Raw genomic sequence first — 21,864 nt, 5'->3', positions numbered from 1 at the left:
GACAGAACTTGCACCAATATCACGGCTATGCTAAAATAAAATACACAGACACCATATAACCACTGTTCACAATACAAGTTCTACAAACCTGATGCGAATTTTTATATCATAGTTGTAAGGATACTAGCACAGCCTGATAATTACAGTACACCTAAACAATCACTCTACCTGCCTCTATGCATATATTGTACGCATATAGGCACTATGCACATATTTTACTTGACTACAAAGATCAGCATGGTAGTTAACCATGCACATGAAACAGCTCAGGTATTGAAAAGCCTCTTCCAGTCATGTTCAAAACCAATATATTCTGATCAAATCAACATGCAAAATGTAAATCTTTTGTAAAAATTTTCATTTTGCACACAAAGACAAAGGTAGCTTTACTGCACATACTGTAGCACGAGTTGAATGCTCCGGGTAAATTTTCATAGTGCTGCGGGGTTATTATGTGTTTATTATATGAACAATGCAAAAAAAAAATCGGTGAACTCCATAAAAGGTGCCATATTAGAACAAAAATTAGCAGTGCTATGCCTAGATAATTCCACTGCAAGAATGCATATGTGCTGACTCATGTTCTGTTGCCATAAACAAAGTACAGTATGTGAGGAATACAAGGGATGGAGGTTTGATTCTCAGAGGAGACAGGATTTATTTATTTTATTTACCCCATTAATCACACATGTGCTCTGTGCTGTCATACAGTACAGCAAGTAACGGCATATGGTACCTGTAATAAGACATAGTTCATGCTGGTTACATCGGCTGTCATGCAAAGATGTAATCAATGCAATTCACACTTTTTGTAGTGGCTTGAAATTGTTGACTGCGACCCCGAGCAGTTCGCACGTGAACACTGGCAACCACTGTGATTTCGTAGTATCGATGACAGTCGCCGCAGATGATGAGGGGAATGTCTGGTGCCCTCACAATGCATCAGCCATCTCGCAGATAAGTGCTGCCATTCAGCGCCACCATTGCAATTCTTGTTTAAATGGCTATGGGTTGTACAAACTGGAAACTCTAGCAGACTAACAATCTTGTGCATTCGCAATGCCATAATAACATTGCGTGGATAGTAATTTAGAAAAAAATAAATACATTCACAGTTATAACTGGTTCACTGGACAATATTTTGTAAGTAATAATTCAACAATACTGCACAAGAATTTTTAAAACTCCTCTGAGCCTCACTAGGGCACCTATAAATGTCGTGCAGCCTTGGTGGATGGAACCGTGACAGATTATTGTAGATGAAAATGTAGCCATTAAATACTGTCCTTTTAAAATGCGTGATAGAGCGTTACACTGCAGTGCACAGGTGTAGAACATAAAACCAACATGGCTGCAGCTGCGAGCTATCAGGTGGCTGTTGCACATACTCCATGATAGCAAATCAGGTATAGGTATCTTCCATGGGGCAGGTAGCTAGTAGCAGGCTAGGCAGGCAAACAGGGTTCGTTCATGGCTCTGGTCCACCAACAATGTGACAGTGCTGCAAGTCATCTATACTTGGGCAGATTACCTAACATGCAGACAACTACTGTAAAGTCAAACACTGAACTTACAAAAAAAAATTAAGTTGATAAATGAAATTTACTGCCTTTGGATCTGAGCAAGAATGAGAACAGAGGCAAGCCATTTGGCAAGCCTGTTTCGATGCATTCCCTAAAGCCACATCTCTATGCTGTTCTGACCAGTTTATTTGTTTTACAAGAATACACTAGGAAAGAACCAAGCGATCCCACATTACATCTACGTTGTGCACTACAGTTATAAAAATAAAAATCATAGCTAACGAGTACGTGACCCCGTTCGGTAATGCAGTACATTTACTTTGCTGTACAGCGTACCACTCGTCTCGGGACTGACGGACAGCGTGTCAGGCGTTTATCATTTGCCAAAAAAAAAAAAAAAAAAATGCGAAGCTAGTAAATCAACATTACACACTATTAAGAAGCGGTCAACACACTTGAAACACAGCTAGTCTGCAAACTATTACCACAGTCATCATACATAAAAGCAACAACAGGCACATACATGCAGCATGTACTGAAAAGGCGCGTCCGATGCAAGTGCAAAACTGACGTTGGCCTCGGTGATCTTACGACTGCTAGGGGAAAGCTACATGCCTCACATTCACACTAAAAATTAATTCAAAGCACTTCTGACACAAACGTACGCCTTCGATGTCTCTGTAGTCACAATGCCTAAACACTTTCAATGGAGCGCTTTATTTAGTTCTGCGCAGGCAAGCTCAGGACTTCGCTCAGACGACCTCAAGTGCAGCAAGAAAGTAACCTTGCTGCAATGTTGGGCAAGTTATACACAGTTAAACGTCCCGAAACAAATCGTTCCCAGCTAATTTCACACAGCGATTCGCGGAAGAATCGCGGCTCTAGCGCAGGCACCATGCTTACCAACATGGCACTCGAGTACGTTAATGTTTCACAAATCAATATATTAACTCATTTCCTTCCGACTTACCAAAGTGATGCTCACCGTGCGAAGTGCGTTGCCTGTGCTGTATAAACACAGAACACAGCCATTTTATGGGTTGTTAGCATTAGCAACAAATAGATAAAGCGCAACACAGGCTCCGTAAAACACTGGAAGGAGAATAACCAGAGTCAATAACGCGTCAAACATTTTTTTAAAACGTTTCATGTAACGCGCCGCAACTCAAATAATTTAGCGGAGGAGGCGATGATGATGATAATGGCGCACGCACCATCGTATCTGAAATTGTTGCAAATGAAACTACACAGTTTCAGTTAAACAAAAGAGGTGGTGACGCATAAACTACAAGTGCGAATTTTAATTATCTAAAGGTTTCCTTTTACTGAATTAATTTTTGTTGGTATTGGACGTTTTCGCCACCTGCAGCGCTGTCACTCAACCGTTGCAACGGCGCGCCATTTGAACCGGCTGGTTGTACGGTGCTCGCACAAGTCTCTGCAGTTCTCTCAAGTTCTCTCTTCTCAGTTCAGCTCTCTCTGCAAGCCGTCCAGAGGCTGTATGACTCATTTATCTCGCCACAAGTAACTTTTAAACCACAGTTCAGCAATGCGACACTAGAGCCATTCAATGAAGGACTACACTTATTCCTAGTCTGGCATTTATTTCCTTTGCGCATTTTCACTCTGTCCATTCATAACAAAAACTTGGAAGAAACATCAAGTGGCTAAGTGGGCTTCCCACAGTGCAGTTACATATCTATAGTTATTTCATAAATTGGCAACAGAGTTTTGATTCATCATCATTGCCTGCATTAGGTATGCTGAAGGGAATTAATGGTCTGCAATCATCGCTGCTTCATGCGTTAGCTGCAGCCGCCAACCTTGGCTCATTGGCCGACATTATCTCTTCATCCCAGTGTCTGGTATCCCTTGCTTGTTTCACTCCCTCGAAACCTAATCGATTAGCTGAAAAGCCCTATTTCCTGGATTACATGTCCCACTCTAATGCTTCTTTTCAGTTTTCTGCATCTTCATACTCAAAGATGTGCACCATGTGCTGCAATCTCAACTGCAGGTACTCTACTGCAAGATGCCCAGCACTGTGTGTCATATGGTATGGTGTTGCGGCAGCATAGAAGTACCACCCACACAAACCATCAGATGAGGACCTGCTTATGCCCTCACCTTTTTGGACCAAGGACGCCACCTGCCCAGGGCAAATAGGGCCTGCTCATTTCAATAATAGCTGATTACCTTGAATCTGTACTTTAATCCACATCTGTGTTTGTCAAGGTTTTCCAATTTTACTTTCTATAACCTGCTGCACTGTCCTTTGCTTAGGTATTTTAAACTAATGCTTTAATATCCACTTTTCAGCCTTTCAAATGATCATACGATAGCAAGCTGCCTTTTATTACATTATATGTACAGCACCTTCCAAATTTACATTCACCTTTTTTTGCTCTTGGGGAAATGTTTCTCATGGTTCAGATTCAGAGTGACTACCTGGCTTAAAAACATTACTCCCTTCCTACGTCCGAAACCTTCCTACCTATGTGCAGCAGTGACTTTGTGGCTATGCATTCGACTGCTAATCCTAAGGTTTTAAGATTAAATACATGGCTACATTTCGGCAGAGGCATGATGCAAAGACACCTGTGGGCTATACAATGTCAGTGCATATTAAAGGACACCAAGCAGTCAAAATTAATTAGCTCTTTCCCATGCTTGCCGTCTTTCATAGACCGCATTAGGTTTTGGCATTCCCGATCCCTGTGTGCTATGTCAATACCTCTACCTGTTGTAAAGTTGCTCTCATCACAAAGGGTTGAAAAATAAACGTTCATCTTGTAGTTTCTTTAGGTCCTTGAGCATGTGCTGTTATTGAGGCAGTGGGCAATATTTGGCTGGGGCCTTAGACGTGCAATAGCCCAAACCAGATTCGAAATCGAGGAAACAGTTTAGCTGAAACAAATGTCGATTTCAGTCTCATCGACATCAACTGCAATGTCCGTTCTCTTTTTCTACAGGAATATAATGTAGACATGATGCAATGCTGTTCTCCCAAATGTTTTCCGATTGTCATGGCTACTACAGTTCAAAATAATGAGACCAAAGAGCACGACACACAAGGAATGCTTATTTGCAATGGAAGCATTTTATTGCAAGCTATGAAGTAAATACATCTGTCGTGAAGAACAAGCAAAAGATTGCAAGAAACCATCAAAACAAAATTTAAAACCCCATCTAGAAAAGCAAAAATCTAATACCATGTTTTCATGAAAAGCAGCCATTTTTCAAAAAAGGCTGCTAATTGAAGCTGCTCACAAAATTATTTCAGCATAAATGCTCATTTGCTACAATCCTCTTTTTTTCCAACTAGACGCAAAGTCTACAAGACCTTGTGTATAAAATGTCACCAACCAGCACGCAGCTGCCATGCCATCAGCAAAACCATGCGCCCAACTGCTCATTGCACACCGGCCAAAACTATGCACTGCCTTTGGGCAAGTGGAAAACAGCTGCAAAGCATCTTAAAACCCATCCACCTTTTGTTTCTATTTTAAGGTGCTATCATTTCTCCTGCTTCAATCATTCCTTTCGTTTTCAGGTGCGATTCCATAAACTGAACTTGTTTATGAACCACCCTAAATTCGAAAATGTGTTCAAACCTGCTGTCTATGAGGCAGCGCCTTCAGAATGCGCAATGGCCAAAAATACTTTTGCAGCAGACTCGTTAATAACAGAGCTACAACCATCAAAACTGGTATGTTTCTCTCCTTCCCTTCCATCACGAAAGAGTCTCTCCCTCCTCCCTGGTTGACTAGCCTCCACAAGAGACAATACGCGTAGGGCTGTACATGTAGGCTCCCTAAATACGCGAAATGCGGAGCGCCATCTCATAGTGCTTTGAGAAACTATGCCCGCCATGTTGGTTCGGTCAACAAAATGAAAACGCTGCCCTGTGCTGGGTAAAAACAGCTACGAGAACGCATCAAATGCAGTCATTATGGCCCCGACTTTTACAGGCATTCTTTTTTTTTTCTTGCTGGTTGGTTTGTGGGGTTTAACGTCCAAAAACGACTCAGGTATGAGAGACGCCATAGTAAAGGTCCCCGACAATTCCGACCACATGGAGTTCTTTCTTTAAGGTGCACTGACATTGCACAAACACTGGTGCCTTGCTTTTTGCCTTCCATCAAAAAGCTACCGCCGCAGCTTTTTTTTTTTTTTCTTGCTTTCTGCTACCCAAGCACCACCTGTGACCTTAGTTTGAAGGTTGAGAAGTGAGCTTTGGCTCATCCAGCTACAATGCCAATAAGGAGGAGGAGGGGGAGAGGCTGAGCTCAATGGGTGGCCGAAGCATAGGTGCGAGGCCTCTGGCCTTTCTTAGGAAACCAAGCCCGTGCATGTATGGATGTTCTGTGTTTTCTGTATTCATGGTTATGCATGGTGTACCATGGCTGGATTCGAGTGGCGACGGTGCGCTCTTTACGACCTACGCATGGAGGGTGCTTCCTACTACAGCTGCGAAATCGTGGCACTGTGTGGCATTGACGCGTCTACTCAGTGATGCCGTCATTTGGTGTGCAACAAGCTGGAAAAAAAAAAAGCGGAGGCTGGCCAAGCCTGCGGCTGCAAGCCTGCACTTTCACCCGGTTGTGATTCTTGCCAACGAGATGTCATAAACTTGAGCGTTCAGAGCGACCTGCAGTGATTTTTGCCGCTGTACTGAGAGGTATAGATGATAGGTGTGCCGGCCATGAGCCATCCTTACAGGCTCTGGCTGTGTATCAGCATCTTGCCGAAGAGCCAAAACCAGGGAAAAACTCGCATAAAATATAGCTAAATTATTGGAACAGAGTTCTCTATCACTCGGAAATTGATGAAAGGAAACACCGCAAGTTTTTCAAACTTGCAGGCGTGGGCACGTCGTTCAGGGGAAATAAAGTTCAAATGTGTGGCAGAAAACATACGTATGGGTCCGGACCGAAAGAAATACCAAAAGCACACTGCGGCCGAGATGCTTAACTATTGTCATGAAGTTAGCTTCGTTACAAACTAGCCGCAGAGTTTAGCAACATAGGTGGCAGGCAAAGACAAGGGTCGGAAGGCTTTCCTACTATCCTTATATGAGGATGGTGATGAATGTCTCCTGTTATTTCGAGGTGATGTTGCGCACGCCTCAGAACAGGAAAAGCAGTTACAGTGAATGCGCTGTTCAAAGTGCACAAAAAGTGCAATAAGAGCAGGTTACCCTTTTTTTTTAATTTGCACTAACAACTTAAAACAGGTCAACGACCAGCCTGACTTGCAGACACGTGAAGGCGCCCGAAATTTTGGTGCATGTGCAGAAGCAGACAGAAATGTGCCCAAAAGCGAAAAGATGCCGTCACACTGGCATATCATTTGAAATAATGCATGTAGGCAAAACAGGTACTCCTCCTTGCTCGGCCACTAATTTTAACAGGCCTGGCAGAACAGGCCCGAGAGGCCAAAAATGTTCATGTGATAAATTCCGTGCTTCTGTAGCCATGTCAATGCATTTTTGACAGTTCCCCTCATATCATGAAGGAAACAAAGTTACAGGAGGAAGAAAAAAATCAGCTTTTGTGCAGCATAATGGGACTGACCTACAATAGTATGCTGCTACTTGCCTTACTGCAGACTGATAACCCAAATCACTGTTGTATTCAGATGGTAATTAGCACATGTTGCGCACTGTAAGAAATAAGACAAAGTATTACTACGATCAAAATGTGCTAAATAGTACTGATGCCTAAGCCTACACTGCACCGCTTTTGCGCACACAAAATTGAGACTACATAATTTCTCTAAGTATTTCGCTCACTCCGTAAACTGAACACTTGAACGCTTGAAGGCGCGAACGCAGGTGCGCACCGGGCGCCGCCACAGAAGCGAGTGACCAGGGTTGGGTAAATCCTGCACACACTTCACGGCGAAGAGAGCACTGCTTGCCTAGAAGAGCTGCCATTATATCTGCGGCGAATGCGCAGGCTGTATGAAAGTGCGCGCCGCTGCCACTTGAGTCCAGCCGTTGGTGTATGAATAGCACAGTGCACAGAACACTTTGAAGCATGCATAGACAAGGGCAAGAAACTAAAAGCCTTCTTTCTTGTGTGAGAGTATGCATGAGTGAAAACGAAATGCAAGACAAAAAAGTGTGTGACATCAGCAGACCAAGTGCCATCCCTCGCCCATCAGTCAGAGAGAAACCAATGGATGCAGTATCTGTTGGTACCTCATCGACAAAGTTCGATGACAAGCGCAAAGGATGAGGAGGTTTGGCTGTTTTAAAAGGACCATGAGAGCTTTGGATTGCATTTTGTTGCTTTCCAGTGTGTGCATCGCTGCAGTATTTCGCAGAGACCATGTCCAACGCCTTATCGGGCTTGGTTAAAATGTCAGCCTGGTCAGTAGCCCTTGAATATGTAAGCTCTCTTAAATGAACAATCTGAAATAAACAAGGACATAAGTTGTGCTGGCCATATTGTGGACTGCTTTCAAGACAATGTGTGTAATGCCAAATAATCTGAGAAGTTGAATAAACCGTTTGGGGTGCCCTGTTTTGTTTTCTAAATATGCATTGTAATACCATTTAACATAGCTTGGCCACCCAACTTGTGCACACCAGCTAACACAAAGCTTTAGCTGCACTACACTAATCCCTCTGTCACACAAACACTTCCGATCCTCATTGAACTCAATCTGCATTCAGGCTTTCAAGAAGGATTGAAGCATCCGGTGCTACACGGGCGTTTTCAGTGAGCATTGAGAAATTTCTTACGTGGTTCGTCGTCTGCTGTCAGTCGCAATGAGTCTCAAAAAGAAATTTAAGATTGGGGTAATGATAGCACGATTTCAGTGTGCACAGCAGCATTCCGCTTTTGGCGCCTCAGGTCACCTAACCTATCTTCCCAGCGGTCAAGTGCTACAGTGCATTTTCTCTTCCGCTCCACAGTTTCCATGCTGACGTAGTCGAAGAGAACGCCACCTTAGCTTCCACTGGCAGTGGACTACAGTGTCAATATTATAAAATTAGCCGTTCTACGAATGTTCTATCATGCCTTTTAATATATTTATGTGTTATTATGTGCAGTTCTATTGCATTTATTCGTTTTCAAGTTTTAGAGCTCGTTGATGACGAGGTTGTCAATGACCGCTTTTGAGTGTGCTTGAAATCTCGAGAGCAATTGAGGAAGCAAACTTGAGTCAAGCAGGCTCGAGCTCAACTGCACTTGACAGTTGCCGTGTGACAACCTCGATCTACAATGAGTTGAATGTAGATCCAGTTCAATGAGGATCGAAACTGTTCGTATGAGAGCAGTTTAACTCGCATCTTGCAGGAACAAGCAATCTATATACACCTTTCCAATAAGTTACTCGGTGCCACCATATTGTTCGCTCCTCCTCTCTGGACTGCTGCAAACCGGCTCTGCTTCCACTGTGCTAGCGCCAAATGCACAAAGCAGTCCAGCAGGTAATATGGTGACACCCCGTGACCACTTATTGGAAAGGTGCACACTACTATGACTATGCTACAGTATGCTAAGGATTGGTTGGTTTGTGGGGTTTAACGTCCCAAAGCAACTCAGGCTATGAGAGACGCCGTAGTGGAGGACTCCGGAAATTTCGACCACCTGGGGTTCTTTAACGTGCACTGACATCGCACAGCACACGGGCGCCTTGCTTTTCGCCTCCATCGAAAAGGTGCCGCCGAGGCCGGGATTCGATCCCGCGTCCTTGGGAACAGTAGCCGAGCGCCCTAACCACTGCGCCACCCCGGCGGGTATGCTAAGGAAGTGAACACACAAAAAAGCCAGGCAATCATGTTACTCTGGTAACGAATGTTTAATTGTGGCTGGCCTTGCATATGGCGGGCAGTAATGCATGTACCCCTGTCTTCGGACAGGACAGCAGGGTTGTAAGCATCTCCAGCAAACACTGTGCGGATGTTCGTTTTGTTATAAAAATTTAGGAGACACTTGAGATCTGTTTTAAGAGTATAGCATGGTAGCGTCAACAGCTCCCGTCTGCAGCTTCCCTCAAAGATCCTTGATCGCATACATGCACCTTGCTATTTTATAAATGAAGAGTTTAAAGAACTTTGCTGCAACCTACAAAAAAAAAAAAAAAAAAAAAAAAAAAAATGTAGGAAATGCGTAAGAGCTCTAAGATCGCTAAGGCGAACACAACCCGGCACCAGAATTAGAATATGTGACTAATAGGTACGGTGCAGGGAATGCAGCCTTATAGTTACACACGTCAAATGACAGATCGAATACCACACGCCCATCCTCCGAGGTCCTGTGTATAAGTGGCCCGAGTATGCATGGGGTTGCCATTAGCCTCTTTGTCACCTCTCCACGGCGGTTTGCACAGCCAGGATGCCTCCTTTCCTCCTCTCTGCAACGCGGCAACAGAGCACGCACCTGCCAGAGCTCTTCACACGCAAGTTCCAGTATGAAGGACGTTTTTTGATGACAATTTCTGATCACACTTTCTGTACATGATGCACATGAGCCAATTAAAATACAGCTATTTAAATGCCCTCTAAACACGTGAATATTGTGAATATAAGCATAATACATAAGATAAATTCTCAGCACTGGGTAAAATATTCACAAAGTATTGTCAAACATGAATATAAAAACAAGAAATTGTAATAAAATCTTGAGGATATACAAAAGGCAGAAAAATGCTCATTTCTTAAACTACAGCTTCAAAATGAAGAAGTTTTTTTTTTTGCCTCAACTCCTTCAGCACCATGTAATTTGTTTATTAAATAAAATATTTACACAATCTTGCTATTAGATAATACTAAAATGCAGGTATTTTGATCCTCAATTAAATAAATGCCCATGTTTTTGTTTTGGCTTTATACATAACATAAAAACTTTTCTCCAAAATTTGCAGAAAAAATCCAAGAAGTGAAAGAAAAGGGGGCATGAATATCAAAATAAGACAGCAAGAAAAATAATTCAGGATACTAAAAATATGCTACACTGCCTCTTTTATTACTAGTAAAGATATGGTGCACCTATCGGCAGATTTCTTCTTTTTCATAGTGCTGTTCGGAAACAGTGGTCATTCTTGATTTCCTGCAGCAGTTGTTGAGAGTGTCATGTACCTATTCTCCAAATCACACTAAAAAAATGCAGCGAAGCCCAACCGCCAAGGAAATAATAATTTACGCTCTGAAGTTCATTTTGAAGGTGTGCTGTTCTCTCCGAAATATCGCTAAGTTGCTGAAAACACCCATTTTTAAGCTCTGCCTTCCTCTACTCATTTTACAGTTTATAGCATTGGCATTTCCAAACCTTTCACGATTTATGACTGGATTATTTGGTGATATGTTTTCCACAAGGTGGGAGAGTTTGCCATCAAATTTGAAAATCTGCAATAGGAGCTCGGTGTTCAAACTCCACTCGATTTGCTTGAAAAGTTCCACACTTGAAGTTCTGGAGAAGCCATATCAAGTGTACCAAGCTTTCATTGCTGCTGAAACCCAGCGAATGGAAACAGAACAGTGGGAACACAAAATGAGCACGTGTAACTAACCAAGAGTGATCAGAGATTGAAACTAAGCTTTTCTTGGCCACTAGCTGAAGTTCGAGGCTGGCATTTGACTGATTCATCATCTGAGCTGAACTGAGAGCTAGTAAAATTGTCTTCAAGAGACTTCGCTACTGCTCTCATAAAAAGAAAACTATAGTAGAAGCAGCAGAATCGTGTGAATGGAGCCAAAGACCTCTTTATTTCGAATATTTTTTTAAATGTCACACTGTGCCAGAAAGAACAAAAAAGAAAATAAAAAAATAAACAAGCTGCACACAAACAGAAACTATGGTTGTCACAATAGCCTCACTGCGGTAGTGCAGTGGTTAAGATGCTAGATTACTGTGCCGGAGTACCCATGTCCGAACCCGAACGCTGGCGGCTGCTTTTGATGCAAACGAAGTGGCACCCATGTGCTATGTGATGTCAGCGCGCGTTAAAGATCCCTAGGTGGTCAAAATTACTCCACAGACCTCCACTACAGCACCCATTTCTGTCTTTCCACTTTGACTCCCTCCTCCCTTCCCTTACGACACAGTTCAGGTGCCCACAGAAACAAGTGACAGATTCTGTGCCTTTCCATCCCTGTGAACTAGTTACTATAATTACTTTTTTCATACTATCTGCCTAAATGGGGCTACATGTTCCAAACACGAAAATTTACGTCTGCCAGTGTGTGAGAACCATCATTCATATATGAACGATTGGCTTAAAGCGGTCCTGAAAGGTATAAGCCCTAATCCCTTAATTTGTGCCGGTATTATCTCACACATAATCATCAGCATACAACCATAATCTACCACATTGTGCCTAAGACCACCCAACATGAGTATAAAGCTCTGTTTTAACCAAGCTGTATGAATGTGGAGTAGCACGTCTGATACTGGATCCAAGGGTCTCTGAGGGTTCTATTCCACCTCACCCTCTCACCTCAAAGGAGCTGCCTGAGTTAGCAGCTCCAGATAGCATTGTCCTCTCTTTTCTCGATTCTTTGTCTCTTTTGCGCTTTTCCACAATATGAGCTCCAGCCAGTTCGGCCATATCATGTGGCCTCATGACATCGCAGAACCAGACAACCAATCAGTGCATGGCCATGTCACCTGCCAAAGGCATGGTTGTGATTTTTCTCAAGGGCGACGCCTTTTACGCTACCGCAATAAAGCAACTATTCTAAAATAAGTCACTTCTTGTGGAGCACTTTTCACTACTGCTGCTGCATTGTATGATATGGGCAGTTCAAATTATGTCCCTTCTGTAAATAGCAGTTTGTTTGCACAGCCTCCTATCCGATGTGGATGTAGGCTACAATCCAGCACACAACAGCGGCAGGGCAGACACATTAAAAAACATGGCAGCCCTTACGAAAGCCAGCTGCTCTTTCAGCTGATAGAAAGTCCAAGATTTTCCCAATTCTATTATCTTGTAGGCAATGGACAGTAACCCGATCAGTTTAAGTTTGCAAGTGCTTGACAGCCCATTTCTTACAGATTATGGCACTGCTGGAATCCTTCCAAGATTTTAATACGCTTGAGGTCGTGAGGCACTACACACAGGTGTAAAGACTGGTGTATGGAACTTAACACGCAAAAAACGGTGCTTCTTAGAGTAACTCGTAAAAAGAATTTCAGTTCATTTCAGTATCGCTTACACAACTGTCTCATTTCCGAAGTTTCTAGTTATAAATATCTTGGCATTACTATTACCAATAATCTCTCCTGGAGTGCTCCCATTTTAAATATTTGTTCATCAGCTTTTAAGAAACTTTGTTTTATCAGACGTAAACTCAAAGATGCTCCATCCAATCTTAAACTACTGGCTTGCACCACATACGTCAGGTCTAAACTTGAGTATGCTTCGATCATCTGGGACCCTCACACTAGAAAAGACATTTATCGAATTGAACAAATACAGAGAAAAGCGGTGAGGTTCATTTTTAATAAATATCAAAGAACGGACTCTCCTACTAACCTCATGACCGCCAACAACATTCCGCTCCTAGAAACTCGCAGGAAAATGACTCTTTTACTCTTTTTGTATAAAATTTTAAACAACCAAATAAACCTCAGTCCTCCACCGTGTGTGAAAGTTCCCAACACTAGACGGACACGTCATCACCACAGTCACTCACTGCAGCCAATTTATGCAAAATCTAAATCCTTTATGCATAGTTTTTATCCAAGGACAATTTCTGAATGGAACACTCTCCCAGAAAGCTTAATTCAGTCTCCAGACTTTGACCAGGCTCTACAGCAACATCTGTTTGGTTGACAGTAGGGTCGGAGTTTTTTAGGACATGTATTGTTACTTTGATGTCGCACAAAGGTTTTTCATGTTTTCCCTTTTTTTTTTCTTTTTCTCTCCGGCTGTTGGTCAACACATTTCATGTCATTACATTGCCTCTGTTTGTTAGTTTTGTCGGTGCTTCGTATGATTTATTGTGTTTCTTGTGCGCTGTATATATGTATGCCACTCCTGCTAGGACCGGAATACTGGTCTGCAGTATCTTGAAATAAAATAAATAAATAAAAAGCAAGCAGTTTTTCTAGCACAATCTCCCTACCACTCTTCAAAGATCTGCAGTTGCCTATCCATACCAGCCGATTTCCCCCGTTGCATTGCTTCTAAGGCTTTTTTACTTCCTCCATGACCAGCATGACGTACAACCTGCTCACATTACTGCCCGTCATCCTGACTGCTTCAGGGCAACGTCATCAGCAAATTGCAGATTACTGAGGTATTCTCCATCTACTCTTATTCCTGAAGGCATATCACCTAGCACATAGTACAATAGATGCTGTCAAGAGAGTACAAGAAGTGGCCGATTCCATGCCATGTTACCTAAGACAATGCCATGTTTTAGACACCATCACACACGGATAACATTTTCTCGGAGAACCACAGCTGTGTTACCTCCACAAGGGATCAAGTTTCCTTCTATATGACAAACTCTCCAATAAATGTCAGGCCTGTTCAGGTATTAATCTGTTACTTTAATTCGCAAGGCTAGAAGCTAGACTGGCAAAAAATTGCAGTCACACATTTGTGCTTCCCACCTCCCCCCCACTGCAAATCATGTGTTCCAAACCACCCAGAATGATTTTCAAATAATAGCATATCAGCAAGGGTGACAATATTACACAACAAGATTAAATACATTGCAAGCAAGGTGTTTTAAACTTAACTGGGAGCACGCTCTAAACCTGTGGAAGCAGTGAGAGTATCCATTTGGTCACCCCAGTCGCAGCTCACTGCACTACTGAGGTGGCGGTGTAATCGAACTGGCGGAGGGAACTCGTTCGTCGCCACCAAGAATTCGTTGCCTCTGCAGATGTAAATAAATGAGAGCAATACTGCAATTACATTTACTTTGCATAAATTCAGCAAACTCACTCACAATAGAATTTGGTTCGAGTAAAGCAAGTGAGAGTGCTTGCTGCAGAAGGAAAAAGGTAGTAATGAGACTGGCTGTCAATGCTAGCACAAATACAAATATTTAGCACACTTACAAAGCACTGAAATAGCAACAAAGAGAATCTAAGTTAAATCACTTATGCAGTAAGTGCCCAATATGCTGCGGCTTGCATGGAACTGCAATGGAGAGTGCTTATAGCAGCAACTGCCAAGCTCTTTGACAGGATTACGAGGTACTCGCAATGGTGCCTCACTCTCCCACAAAACATGCTAGCTCAGATTAATTATTGCTCTCTTTTCAAATAAGCTGTCAATGGCCTTGGCAGCAGCTTGAAGCCAAGCACTGCCAACTATTTATGTTGGAGCAGGCAAAAGATATATATATTAGGGAACTCTGCAGTAGCAACATGCATCCAAAGTGTTAAATCTATATAAACAAGCTCAGTGAGTTCCACCAATGCAGTTATTTCGGCAGTAAAAGGACAGATATTGTCACAGGCATGAACCTATGCTAGCTGAGGAGTAATGAAGTCACCCTCATTGCTGCATACACCGAAATAAGTGGGAGTACTTGACAGTGGAAGGTCTGAGAAAATAAGCACATGAATTCGGTCATGTATATAACCATACTTTTGTAGCCATTTCATGCTGTGCAGTAGGCTTGTTGCACTTCGAGGCTCAGTCCGCACAGGGCCTACTTACGTTTAAGCTATCTCTCAGCTGGCCAGCAACCCCCCTTTTAGCAGTGCGCAGATATTACTCATGTATTGCAGCACTACCACGTATGGTCTGTACAGATGAGTGCCACTTACCTTCCAACAGTTTTCCGAAAGAAGCCAGACATTTTCTATGGGCCGAGCCGCTCCATCGGTTGAAGCTGCGAGGAAGGCAATAAAACCCCGATTATAAACCAGCGCGTTCACGCTGGCGCACGCAAAAATGCCTTATACTGCCCAAACAAATATAAGCGAACTCAGAAATAGTTTTACGTTATCTTTTAGTCGCCTCATATGTCCCAATACTCAGGACTGGAAGTTGTTCCAAGTGCAATGAAAGGAGATCGTGGACGCCATTACGCAGTCTCGTCTTCTTACGCCTTCGCCCGGAGACTGTCGCGCGATAGCGCCACGTCAATAATTGAGGATAACGCATGCTTGCGCTGCCGTGCAAAATCTCGTTAAAGAAGCTGCAAGGAAGGCGATGGCAGAAAGACGACAAATACTTTACTTAGAGTTCGCGGGCATGTATGTACGACTCACCGCAGTCAGTAGGATTGCACCGAGGGCTGCGCCCTTGAATTTAAGGCTATAATCCACGAACTGAATCCGCATTTCACCGAGTTTGCATCTACCGGGATGATGGCCCGCAAACTGCAGCAGACCGACGCATGAAAGACAACCTAGGGTGCCTAAGGCTCGCCAAGCGCAAATGCTCGTTGTCTGAAAAGCGCGCCAGCCTTCCTTTGGGCCATACTTTGGGCGGCTCAGTGAACATCTGGGTTTGAGGCTTACTTCTAGAAAAAAACAAGCACTAAAAGCTATTTGACGTCACATCCGTTCAGAAGAGCAACATATCCTCCTTTCCACTTTGGTCCTGGGCGCGCATGCGCAGTTCACGGAGCCGGCTCTCTGCAAGTTCAGGTGAGTTTTAGCCGCTCCCCTCATCATCACCTGAACTTGCAGAGAGCCGGCTCCGTGAACTGCGCATGCGCGCCCAGGAACAAAGTGGAAAGGAGGATAAGTTGCTCTTCTGGACGGATGTGACGTCAAATAGCTTTTAGTGCTTGTTTTCTTCTAGAAGTAAGCCTCAAACCCAGATGTTCACTGAGCCGCCCAAAGTATGGCCCAAACAAGGAAGGCTGGCGCGCTTTTCAGACAACGAGCATTTGCGCTTGGCGAGCCCTAGGCACCCTAGGTTGTCTTTCATGCGTCGGTCTGCTGCAGTTTGCGGGCCACCATCCCGGTAGATGCAAACTCGGTGAAATGCGGATTCAGTTCGTGGATTATAGCCTTTTCAAGGGCGCAGCCCTCTGTGCAGTCCTACTGACTGCGGTGAGTCGTACATACATGCCCGCGAACTCTAAGTAAAGTATTTGTCGTCTTTCTGCCATCGCCTTCCTTGCAGCTTCTTTAACGAGTTTTTGCACGGCAGCGCAAGCATGCGTTATCCTCAATTATTGACGTGGCGTAACAGTCTCCCGGCGAAGGCGTGAGGAGACGACGAGACTGCTTAATGGCGTCCACGATCTCGTTTCATTGCGCTTGGAACAACTTCCATTTCTGCTGCTGTGCACCGATCGGTCGCCGGTTGCTGTTGTCTTCCGGATGCACTGGAGTATTGGGACATATGAGGCGACTAAAAGATAACGTAAAACTATTTCTGAGTTCGCTTATATTTGTTTGGGCAGTATAAGGCATTTTTGAGTGCGCCAGCGTGAACGCGCTGGTTTATAATCGGGGTTTTATTGCCTTCCTCGCAGCTTCAACCGATGGAGCGGCTCGGCCCATAGAAAATGTCGGGCTTCTTTCGGAAAACTGTTGGAAGGTAAGTGGCACTCATCTGTACAGACCATACGTGGTAGTGCTGCAATACATGAGTAATATCTGCGGACTGCTAAAAGGGGGGTTGCTGGCCAGAGTTTAAACGTAAGTAGGCCCTGTGCGGACTGAGCCTCGAAGTGCAACAAGCCTACTGCACAGCATGAAATGGCTACAAAAGTATGGTTATATACATGACCGAATTCATGTGCTTATTTGCTCAGACCCTCCACTGTCAAGTACTCACACTTATTTCGGTGTATGCAGCAATGAAAGTGACTTCATTACTCCTCAGCCAGCATAGGTTCATGCCTGTGACAATATCTGTCCTTTTACTGCCGAAATAACTGCATTGGTGGAACTCACTGAGCTTGTTTATATAGATTTAACACTTTGGATGCATGTTGCTACTGCAGAGTTCCCTAATATATATATATATCTTTTGCCTGCTCCAACATAAATAGTTGGCAGTGCTTGGCTTCAAGCTGCTGCCAAGGCCATTGACAGCTTATTTGAAAAGAGAGCAATAATTAATCTGAGCTGGCGTGTTTTGTGGGAGAGTGAGGCACCATTGCGAGTACCTCGTAATCCTGTCAAAAAGCTTGGCAGTTGCTGCTATAAGCACTCTCCATTGCAGTTCCATGCAAGCCGCAGCATATTGGGCACTTACTGCACAAGTGATTTAACTTAGATTCTCTTTGTTGCTATTTCAGTGTTTTGTAAGTGTTCTAAATACTTGTATTTGTGCTAGCATTGACAGCCAGTCTCGTTGCTACCTTTTTCCTTCTGCAGCAGGCACTCTCACTTGTTTTACTCGAACCAAATTCTATTGTGAGTAAGTTTGCTGAATTTATGCAAACTAAATGTAATTGCTGTATTACTCTCATTTATTTACATTTACAGAGGCAAGGAATACTTTGGGCTGACGTACGAGTTTCCTGCACCAGTTGGATTCCGCCGCTACCTCAGTAGTGCAGTGAGCTGTAACTGGTGTGACCAAATGGACACTGTCACTCCTACTGGTTTAGAGCGTGCTCCCAGTTAAGTTTAAAACACCTTGCTTGCAATGTATTTAATCTTATTGTGTAATATTGTCACCGTTGCTGATATGCTATTATTTGAAAATCATTCTGGGTGGTTTGGAACACATGATTTGCAATGGGGGGAGGTGGGAATCACAAATGTGTGACTGCAATTTTTTGCCAGTCTAGCTTCTAGCCTTGCGAATTAAAGTAACAGATTAATACCTGAACAGGCCTGACATTTATTGGAGAGTTTGTCATATAGAAGAAAACTTGATCCGGTGTGGTGGTAACACAGCTGTGGTTCTCCGAGAAAATGTTATCCATGTGTGATGGTGTCTAAAACATGGCATTGTCTTAGGTAACTTGGCATGGAATCGGCCACTTCTTGTACTCTCTTGACAGCATCTATTATACTATGTGCTAGGTGATATGCCTTCAGGGATAAGAGTAGATGGAGAATACCTCAGTAATCTGCAATTTGCTGATGACATTGCCCTGAAGCAGTCAGGATGATGGGCAGTAATGTGAGCAGGTTGTACGTCATGCTGGTCATGGAGGAAGTAAAAAAGCCTTAGAAGCAATGCAAAGGGGGAAATCGGCTGGTATGGATAGGCAACTGCAGATCTTTGAAGAGTGGTAGGGAGATTGTGCTAGAAAAACTGCTTGCTTTGTGTGTGTAGTGCCTCACGACCTCAAGCGTATTAAAATCTTGGAAGGATCCTAACAGTACCATAATCTATAAGAAAGGGGCTGTCAAGCACTTGCAAACTTAAACTGATAGGGTAACTGTACATTGCCTACAAGATAATAGAATTGGGAAAATCTTGGACTTTCTATCAGCTGAAAGAGCAGCTGGCTTTCGTAAGGGCTGCCATGTTTTTTAATGTGTCTGCCCTGCCGCTGTTGTGTGCTGAATTGTAGCCTACATCCACATCGGATAGGAGGCTGTGCAAACAAACTGCTCTTTACAGAAGGGACATAATTTGAACTGCCCATATCATACAATGCAGCAGCAGTAGTGAAAAGTGCTCCACAAGAAGTGACTTATTGTAGAATGGTTGCTTTATTGCGGTAGCGTAAGAGGCGTCACCCTTGAGAAAAATCACAACCATGCCTTTGGCAGGTGACATGGCCATGCACTGATTGGTTGTCTGGTTTTGCGATGCCATGAGGCCACATGATATGGCCGAACTGGCTGGAGCTCATATTGTGGAAAAGCGCAGAAGAGACAAAGAATCGAGAAAAGAGAGGACGACGCTATCTGGAGCTGCTAACTCAGGCAGCTCCTTTGAGGTGAGAGGGTGAGGTGGAATAGAACCCTCCGAGACCCTTGGATCCAGTATCAGGCGTGCTACTCCACATTCATACAGCTTGGTTAAAACAGAGCTTTATACCCATGTTGGGTGGTCTTAGGCACAATGTGGTAGATTATGGTTGTATGCTGACGATTATGTGTGAGATAATACCGGCACAAATTAAGGGATTAGGGCTTGTACCTTTCAGGACCGCTTTAAGCCAATCGTTCATATATGAATGATGGTTCTCACACACTGGCAGACGTAAATTTTCTTGTTTGGAACATGTAGCCCCATTTAGGCAGATAGTATGACAAAAGTAATTATAGTAACTAGTTCACAGGGATGGAAAGGCACAGAATCCGTCACTTGTTTCTGAGACAGAAATGGGTGCTGTAGTGGAGGTCTGTGGAGTAATTTTGACCACCTAGGGATCTTTAACGCGCGCTGACATCACATAGCACACGGGTGCCACTTCGTTTGCATCGAAAGCAGCCGCCAGCGGTTGGGTTCGGACATGGGTACTCGGGCACAGTAATCTAGCATCTTAACCACTGCACTACCGCAGTGGGGCTATTGTGACAACCATAGTTTCTGTTTGTGTGCAGCTTGTTTATTTTTTATTTTATTTTTTGTTCTTTCTGGCACAGTGTGACATTTAAAAAATTATTCGAAATAAAGAGGTCTTTGGCACCATTCACACGATTCTGCTGCTTCTACTATAGTTTTCTGTTTATGAGAGTAGTAGCGAAGTCTCTTGAAGACAATTTTACTAGCTCTCAGTTCAGCTCAGATGATGAATCAGTCAAATGCCAGCCTCGAACTTCAGCTAGTGGCCAAGAAAAGCTTAGTTTCAATCTCTAATCACTCTTGGTCAGTTACACGTGCTCATTTTGTGTTCCTACTGTTCTGTTTCCATTCGCTGGGTTTCAGCAGCAATGAAAGCTTGGTACTACTTGATATGGCTTCTCCAGAACTTCAAGTGTGGAACTTCTTCAAGCAAATCGAGTGGAGTTTGAACACCGAGCTCCTATTGCAGATTTTCAAATTTGATGGCAAACTCTCCCACCTTGTGGAAAACATATCACCAAATAATCCAGTCATAAATCCTGAAAGGTTTGGAAATGCCAATGCTATAAACTGTAAAATGAGTAGAGGAAGGCCGAGCTTAAAAATGGGTGTTTTCAGCAACTTAGCTATATTTCTAAAAGAACAGCACACCTTCAAAATGAACTTCAGAACGTAAATTATTACTTCCTTGGCAGTTGGGCTTCGCTGCATTTTGTTAGTGTGATGTGGAGAATAGGTACATGAGACTCTCAACAACTGCTGCAGGAAATCAAGAATGACCACTGCTTCCGAACAGCACTACGAAAAAAAGAAATCTGCCGATAGGTGCACCATATCTTTACTAGTAATAAAAGAGGCAGTGTAGCATATTTTTAGTACTCTGAATTATTTTTCTTGCTGGCTTATTTTGATATTCATGCCCCCTTTTCTTTCACTTTTTGGATTTTCTCTGCAAATTTCGGAGAAAAGGGTTTTTATGTTATGTATAAAGCCAAAACAAAAACATGGGCATTTATTTAATTGAGGATCAAAATACCTGCATTTTAGTATTATCTAATAGCAAGATTGTGTAAATATTTTATTTAATAAACAAATTACATGGTGCTGAAGGAGTTGAGGCAAAAAAAAAAAGGACTTCTTCATTTTCAAGCTGTAGTTTAAGAAATGAGCATTTTTCTGCCTTTTGTATATCCTCAAGATTTTATTACAATTTCTTGTTTTTATATTCATGTTTGACAATACTTTGTGAATATTTTACCCAGTGCTGAGAATTTATCTTATGTATTATGCTTATATTCACAATATTCACGTGTTTAGAGGACATTTAAATAGCTGTATTTTAATTGGCTCATGTGCGTCATGTACAGAAGGTGTGATCAGAAATTGTCACCGAAAAACGTCCTTCATACTGGAACTTGTGTGTGAAGAGCTCTGGCAGGTGCGTGCTCTGTTGCCGCGTTGCAGAGAGGAGGAAAGGAGGCATCCTGGCTGTGCAAACCGCCGCGGAGAGGTGACAAAGAGGCTAATGGTAACCCCATGCATACTCGGGCCACTTATGTGCTTATACACAGGACCTCGGAGGATGGGCGTGTGGTATTCGATCTGTCATTTGACGTGTGTAACTAGAAGGCTGCATTCCCTGCACCGTACCTATTAGTCACATATTCTAATTCTGGTGCCGGGTTGTGTTCGCCTAAGCGATCTTAGAGCTCTTAAGCACTTCCCACATTTTTTTTTATTTTTTTTTTGTAGGTTGCAGCAAAGTTCTTTAAACACTTCATTTATAAAATAGCAAGGTGCATGTATGCGATCAAGGATCCACAAGGGAAGCTGCAGACGGGAGCTGTTGACGCTACCATGCTATACTCTTAAAGACAGATCTCAAGTGTCTCCTAAATTTTTATAACAAAACGAACATCCGCACAGTGTTTGCTGGAGATGCTTACAACCCTGCTGTCCTGTCCGAAGACAGGGGTACATG

General features: G+C 43.2%; 2 long non-coding RNA genes across 4 annotated transcripts in view; one reads left to right on the top strand and one right to left on the bottom strand.

Annotated features, from left to right (window-relative positions):
- The window catches only part of LOC146194200 (uncharacterized), a 290,048-nt gene that overhangs the window by 141,808 nt on the left and 126,376 nt on the right, over positions 1-21,864 (bottom strand). The window lies entirely within an intron of this gene.
- LOC146194207 (uncharacterized) lies at positions 16,224-21,626 on the top strand. Of its 2 annotated transcripts, XR_014705818.1 has the most exons (3): positions 16,224-16,823; positions 16,936-17,000; positions 17,897-21,626. It is a non-coding gene; the product is annotated as an uncharacterized LOC146194207 (long non-coding RNA). The 2 variants fall into 2 exon arrangements; XR_014705817.1 differs by having other exon boundaries at positions 16,224-17,000.

This window comes from Amblyomma maculatum, chromosome 3 (genome assembly GCF_055883805.1).
Source record: "Amblyomma maculatum isolate TAMU_Amacu chromosome 3, ASM5588380v1, whole genome shotgun sequence".
In the NCBI taxonomy this organism is placed as follows: Eukaryota; Metazoa; Arthropoda; class Arachnida; order Ixodida; family Ixodidae; genus Amblyomma; species Amblyomma maculatum.
This window is presented reverse-complemented; position numbering and strand designations above follow the sequence as displayed.